General features: G+C 41.7%; 1 long non-coding RNA gene across 1 annotated transcript in view; it reads right to left on the bottom strand.

Annotated features, from left to right (window-relative positions):
• The window catches only part of LOC112211429 (uncharacterized), a 10543-nt gene extending 9314 nt beyond the window's left edge, over positions 1 to 1229 (bottom strand). Inside the window, exon 1 of the long non-coding RNA XR_010842800.1 lies at positions 1104 to 1229. This is a non-coding gene — a long non-coding RNA (uncharacterized lncRNA). The remainder of the gene's footprint in view (positions 1 to 1103) is intronic.
• Positions 1230 to 5744: the final 4515 nt, after the last annotated feature.

Below are 5744 nucleotides of genomic sequence, written 5' to 3'. Positions count from 1 at the left end.
TATATTGGCGAAGTATTGGCGAAAGCATTTCCTAATGTCAACAATTTCTATCATAAATAAAATGATACGGATATTTTAATTTTATTAATTTCTTTTTTTTATTTAACTCCTTTTTTGTCATGTTACAGGATTATTATTTTTATTATATGTCTGGTATTCATAATCGCTTAACATTCATATAAATCACCAATTTTGGATACCCACATCTAATTGTTTTTTCATAATTTCTTCATACCGTTAAAATATGCTCTATTATTTCATAAAGGAATAATCATTTAGATTATCCATTATTACATCACATAATCATTTTGATAATGTGAGATTATCGAAAAATCAGCATTCATTACTTTTGTGTTTTAAAATTATCCATCCATCATGTTGTTTTCGACCTTAATACTAAATAATTTGTTTTCTTTGATTTTAGCGTGAATTTTGTTTCTTACTAGTATCACAATGTTAATTGATGTTTCAAGAATTAATTACTTTTTTAATTACATATATTTTTTCGTATCTTCCTGAAATAAAATTATTATTATTATTATTGGCGCGACAGACCGTGGAGGTCCAAGGCCTCGCGCGATGTATTTCCTAAGTACATTGCGCGTGGTTTTCATAGGCTAAGTCCGTCACTCCAACGCCTATTGTTTGTGAGTGCCACCAATTGGCTAACGGACCTCACAAATGCCCGGAGGGAGGCTGCCAGTGAGTATTGTATAATTATATGCTTGAAAAAATAACTATTAATTTTTAAGCTTATATTATTAAAATTTATAAAAGAATTATCAAAGCAAAAAGTTACTGTATGACAAATATTGATTGTTTTTCATATTTGATTATTTAGATATTTATTATGTAAAAATATTTCCTTATATATTAATTATATGTTATATGATATTAAATAATTTCTATGTTACTATAATATTTTTATATATTGATTCTAAATGTTTTTTTACAAAAGTATTGTTAGTGCCAACTCTATTTATTGGATATGGTCCAGAAAAAAAAAATAAATAGAAGAATCTGCCTATCCACTTGTCTCACATTATCATAGTTTAAAAAATCAAGTTATACAAAAAAAAATGTATATATATTTTTTTTACCACCTTCGACTTGGATCCCATGATCTGACCAGCCTGGCAGATTTATAGCGCCATCATTAGTGATCATGAAGGCTGAATATTGATAACCACTAAGAAAGCATACTAAAGTAATAAATAGCAATTCTGTAAACATGACTGTGATCTTTACAGCTCAATTCTTGCTTAAATATAGTTTAGTCCTTCAGATACCTTAATCACCTATAGAATATTTTTGATAAATGGATCGATAATCCTTTAAAACTCATTTCCCTTAAATGTCATGGATTTCAACAAGTAAATAATTGATTAATATTTCTTTATTATACTCTCTATAAATCTACATGCGTGATAATATAATGTCAATTATAAGATGGTTTTATCTTAGTTATAAACAATTCTCCATACATCAAACTAGTGACTTATACAGAAAGACTTAATTTAATGGACAAGGTGTCAAGACATTGAGGGCCTCGCAGTAGGGCCTAAAAGTATGTCCAAACAATATACGAGTTTTAAAAAACATTAACCGTGAGTCCTTCTTCAATCCTCAATTTTTCTTTATCTATTCCACTCATCTCTTCGTCTTCCTTCTGCCAGTAACACGTACACACCAGTTGACATTCGTTTAACTTTTATTTCTAACATGAGTCTACAGTTTTGTTTCGTTTCTTTTTTTAATGATTTTTTTTATTAAATTATTGCTTTTTTAATATTAATGCAAGAGTAAATTTATTAAAATACTTTTACATACTGACAATCATATAGTCGGGGTTGTCTGGTCTTAGGCGATTTCTCCAGCCTGATATCTCTTTACAGAAGGCCCACGACAAGGCGTATTCATTTTAAGTTAGGAACGGCCGTGCCAGAGGATGAGCCCTGGACACTGACTAGGTAGAGGAAGTCTAGGTGAGAGAGTCTGAGGTAGAGTAACAGTTCAAGTTGTCGAGATGAAGCGGACGGACTAGAACTGTCAATATAGGAGTCATCTTGCTAGTTGCCGAGATGAAGCGGACGGACTAGTAAGCTGATAAGGCTAGGTGCAGCTCTAGTTGCCGAGATGAAGCTGATGGACTAGTAAGCTGATAAGGCTAGGTGCAGCTCTAGTTGCCGAGATGAAGCGGACGGACTAGACCCTGGGAGAGACGGGAAATTACACTGGTTGCCGAGATGAAGCGGACGGACCAGTGTAACCGTTAAGGATTAGGTTACAATCTTAGTTGCCGAGATGAAGCGGACGGACTAAGATTGCTGGAGAGAAGGAGAGGAGATAGGCCATCGTATTAGGTATGCGTACAGAAATAACTACTTTTGCGAGCATAGATTGGCAATGAACTTCTCTATCTCAAGCAGTGTATACGCCACCTGTGCCATGACTAGACCCAGAAAAGGATGTGGATCTAAGATCGAATTTCGGGGATTTAGAGTCCCTTATTTATAGGCCTAGTCCATACGGCTGTGAACGAAAAGCGGTCGGTACATGTCTGCTTGAGAAAGGTTCGTGCATTGCATTGTTATCATTTATTATTCATTGTACAGGTATTGCTAAGTATTATGTACAGAAATTATTAATATACAAAAATGACAATGTGTTTTTCCAAAATGAAGTGATTTATAAATTTGAGAGCTTCGGTGAGGCTCGAGGTGGAGCGCTCTGGTGAGTTGTTGTCCAACCACTTGCTCCCTCTCGCTACAGGACTCCCCTCCTTGATGACGGAGTCATAGGGATGTTCGGGCGTTGCAGTAGTCGATGTTGTCAAAGAAGTGGACTAAGAGTTTGACTGGTCGTCTTGATTGAGTCCAGTTGTTATTCTTCCTATTTGGAGAGTATTTTGGTCTTCCTAGTTGGAATGTACGCTGTTCATCTTGCTTCGGGTTTACGTTGTTCTTCTCTATTCGAGTGTGTGTTGTGTTTTCTTATTAGGTTGTAACTTTCATTGCCGCTATTTGCAGAGATTGATGCGAACTCGGAACTGATCTTCCCCCTCCTACTGTTCCTATCAAAGTCGGAATTTAGGTGTGTCTCCGGGGTGAAAAGATTGAAGTTCTGATGTTGGTAGTGATTTGCTCCACGACTTGTTAATTTATAATCTCCTAGGTGGTGCTGGTAGGTAGTAATCCCAGTAAGATCAGAAGGAGAGAACATCAGCTGTGCCAGTTTGTGTGCCACGATGTGCTAGCAGGCTGGATGACTTCGGTGTTCCCTGAAGGTAAAGTCGAAGCATCTAAGGTGCCTGATGTCACTAAGTGAGGCGGTCATGGTGAGATCCTATTCGGTTATCTAGCACCAGATGTAGCCATGTGAGGCCGGTCGGCGGGAGATCTTCTTAAGTTGGAGCGTCTCTGCGCCAGTTGGGGCCATGAGTTGGTGGGCGGTCGGCGCGATGCCCATGCGCGGCAGGTTGGCGGGATGTCTCGAAGTACCTTAGGTGGTGGGCGCCCGTACCAGTGTAGGAGGTCCGCTAATAGGTATTGTTTTGTCTTTATCAGCCATGATTTAAGGTCCAGTGAAGAAGTTGTTGAAGCATAGATCCTCATTTTGGGTGACTTCGTTGTGGGTTACGCCGGCTGTACCTGCGAAGTCCGAGGGAGTTCTGCGCTGTCCTATACGGACTGGTAGCAGAGAAATAGAGGCTTCGGTCTTCTTGAGCATTGGCTGGCCTGTGGGTCCTTGAGGAGTTGATACTGCGGTTGACTTTTGAAAATTTCCTCTAGTGTCGAGTCTTGAGCGTTGGGAGAGTGTCTTTTTTTTTTTCTTTTTTTTTAATTTCTGCTGTGTTGAGTCTTGAGCGTTGGGAGAGTGTCTATTCCTGATTTAGCACATCTTGATTAGTGGTAGGCATGAGGTGCTGCGTTTGCGAGCGGTGCCTAGGCGTTTGCCGAATTTTCGTGAGACGTCTTTGCTAGTGTTATCTCCTTAATATCGCTTCTAGGCCGACGCAAAGAAGCCCGACGTGATCAAGGCCGACGTAGAGAAGCCCACCAGACGAGATCCAAGCCGTCGAAAAGAAGCCCGACGTGATCCAAGCCGTCGCAGAGAAGCCCGACGTGATCCAAGCTGTCGAAGAGAGGCCCGACATGATCTCGATCTCAAGTCGTCACAAAGAGGCCTGACGTGATAAGTCCGTAGAAACGAGGCCCGACACTCGAAGGACCTACTTACTAAACGTGGAACAATAGCTAACTAGAGAGATAGTAAGCAATAACGAAAGAGATGACACGAGAATCTTCAGAGACGGAAAGAGAAGAGACACGACGAAAACCAGTAGGACAAATAATATAACCCAGCGCAGTTAAAACTCAATCAGGGACCTGTGTTGCGGATTATACACCCAAGGAAGGACAGGCCCAAGCAATATTAAGGAGATACCACTAGCCAAGACGTCTCACGAAAATTCGGCAAACGCCTAGGCACCGCTCGCAAACACAGCAGCTCATGCCTACCACCAATCAAGACGTGCTAAATCAGGAATAGACACTCTCCCAACGCTCAAGACTCGACACTAGAGGAAATTTTCAAAAGTCAACCGCGGTATCATCTTCTCGTTAAGGACCAACAGGCCAGCTTATTCTCAAGAAAATCGAAGCCTATATTTCCCTGCTACATGTCCGCATAGGACAGCGCAGAACTCCCTCGGACTTCGTAGGTACAGCCGGCGTAACCCACAACGAAGTCACCCGAGATGAGGATCTATGCTTCTACAACTTCTTCACTGGACCTTAGATTATCGCTGACGAAGACAAAACAATACCTATTAGCGGACCTCCTACACTGGTACGGGCGCCCACCACCTAAGGTACATCGAGACATCCCGCCAGCCTGCTGCTCATGGGCCACGACTGGCGCACCGATGCTAAACCCCTAGAAAGCATCGCGCCGACCGCCCACCAAATAATGGCCCCGACTGGCGCAGAGACGCTCCAACTAATGAAGAGCTCCCGCCGACCGGCCTAACATGGCTACATCTGGTGCAAGATAACCTAATAGGATCTCACCATGACCGCCCCACTTAGCGACATCAGGCACCTTAGATGCTTCGACTTTACCTTCACCGGAACACCGAAGTCATCCAGCCTGTTCGCACATCGTGGCACACAAACTGGCGCAGCTGATGTTCTCTCCTTCTGATCTTACTGGAACTACTACCTACCAGCACCACCTAGGAGATTATAAATTAACAAGTCGTGGAGCAAATCACTACCAACATCAGAACTTCAATCTTTTCACCCCGGAGACACACCTAAATTCCGACTTTGATAGGAACAGTAGGAGGGGGAAGATCAGTTCCGAGTTCGCTTCAACTTGAGGCGACCAACGCTGCAAATAGCGGTTTCCATAACTGCAATCAAAGTTACAGCACAATTAGGAAACAAACACTCGAATTGAGAAGAACGAGTAACCCGAAACAAGATGAACAGCGTACATTCCAACTAGAAAGACCAAAATACTCTCCAAATAGGAAGAATAACAACCGGACTCGATCAAGACGACGAGTCAAACTGATAGTCCACTTCTTTGACAACATCGACTACTGCAACGCCCGAACATCCCTATGACTCCGTCATCAAGGAGGGGAGTCCTGTAGCGAGAGGGAGCAAGTGGTTGGACCACATCTCACCAGAGCGCTCCACCTCGAGCCTCACCGAAGCTCTCAAATTTATAAATCA

The sequence above is a fragment of the Halyomorpha halys genome, unplaced genomic scaffold (genome assembly GCF_000696795.3).
Source record: "Halyomorpha halys isolate HHAL.00 unplaced genomic scaffold, Hhal_1.1 Scaffold890.1, whole genome shotgun sequence".
Taxonomy (NCBI): domain Eukaryota; kingdom Metazoa; phylum Arthropoda; class Insecta; order Hemiptera; family Pentatomidae; genus Halyomorpha; species Halyomorpha halys.
Note: the sequence above shows the minus strand (reverse complement) of the source record. Positions and strands in the feature narration are given on the sequence as shown.